The following is a 1,251-nucleotide window of genomic DNA, read 5'->3' on the forward strand; positions in this document are numbered from 1 at the left end:
ATAGAGCTGTACAGATTAAAACCAAACAAAAAAAAAAAAAAAGAAAACCTACTCACAAATTTATTCTGCTTATCTTTAAAACTTGTATGTTTCAGACTAATTGAAGCCTCACAGCAGTATAGGGTAGGGACGTAGTTTAAAATTTTTTAATTGCCAGATCTTTTACATATCTCAGTTGATCCCAAAAACTTTGGGGAAGATTATTGCCAGCTTGCCAGCTAAACAGATAAACACCTCTTCTCTGCTCATCAGACCCATGTAACTTCTCAAGAGTCTACTTTAACCACCTTATTTAAAATTGCAACTCACTCTACATTTTTCCTGACTCTTAATTCCCCTCCTCCTTTTCCCCGATAGCATGACTACTTTCTAATCTATTATATATTTCGCTTACTTATTACTCTTATTGTCTCCCTTTCTAGAAAGTAAGCTCCTTGAAGGTAGGGTTCCAGATTGCCTTTTGGGTTTTGTCCCCACTCATACTTAAAGTGCCTAGCATGTTAGGTGCTAAGTAAATACTTGTTGGACGAATGAGTGTCCATTATTTCCACTTGGGTGTTCCATAGGCATCTCATATTCCATCCTCCACTGTCATCAGTCATCTATTCAGGTATTTATACCAGAAATATAATTGTGTTCTTTCACAATCATGTTCACACAATTTATTCTTTGAATACATATTTTGAGCATCTGCTACAGACCAGGCAAAATTTCTAGACACTGGGGTTACAACAATAAGCAAAACAAAAATCCCTGCCCATGACTATCCAGGGAATCTTATCTTGGGGGAGATAGATTAATAAGGACATCTATCAGGTGGTGCTGAGGAAAAATAAAAATAAAGCAGGATAAGAGGGATAGGTGGTCAAGATGGGCATCTCTGACAAGACTTGGACAAAGACCTGAGGCAAGTGAGGGGGCAATTCGTGTGATCCTAGTCAGATGTAATAGCAAGTACGAATGTCCAAAAGTGCAAAATAGCGAAAGCATGAGCAAGGGACAGGAAAAAACAAAACAAAACAAAAAACCATGCTGCCTTTTTCTCAGTGTTTTGTTTTTTTCAAGTTTACTAGTTTGTTCTCTTTTCTTTTGTACCTTACCTGCTGTTAACCCTCCACACTATTTTTTCATTCTACACAATGTACTTTTCATCTCTAGTTCAGTTTGGGTATTGTTTTTTTTTCTATCTTCTAAGTCTAGATAACTTTTTGAGCATATGGAATACAGTTATTCTATTTTAATGTTCTCTGT

The 1,251-nt window shown here is 36.4% G+C and overlaps 1 long non-coding RNA gene across 1 annotated transcript in view; it reads left to right on the forward strand.

The window, feature by feature from the left end:
• The first annotated feature begins 42 nt into the window (after nt 1-42).
• The window catches only part of LOC108314335, a 7,193-nt gene continuing 5,984 nt past the window's right edge, over nt 43-1,251 (forward strand). The window contains exon 1 of the long non-coding RNA XR_001829419.1: nt 43-1,249. This is a non-coding gene — a long non-coding RNA (uncharacterized LOC108314335). The remainder of the gene's footprint in view (nt 1,250-1,251) is intronic.

Source organism: Cebus imitator, unplaced genomic scaffold (genome assembly GCF_001604975.1).
Source record: "Cebus imitator isolate Cc_AM_T3 unplaced genomic scaffold, Cebus_imitator-1.0 Scaffold150, whole genome shotgun sequence".
NCBI lineage: Eukaryota > Metazoa > Chordata > Mammalia > Primates > Cebidae > Cebus > Cebus imitator.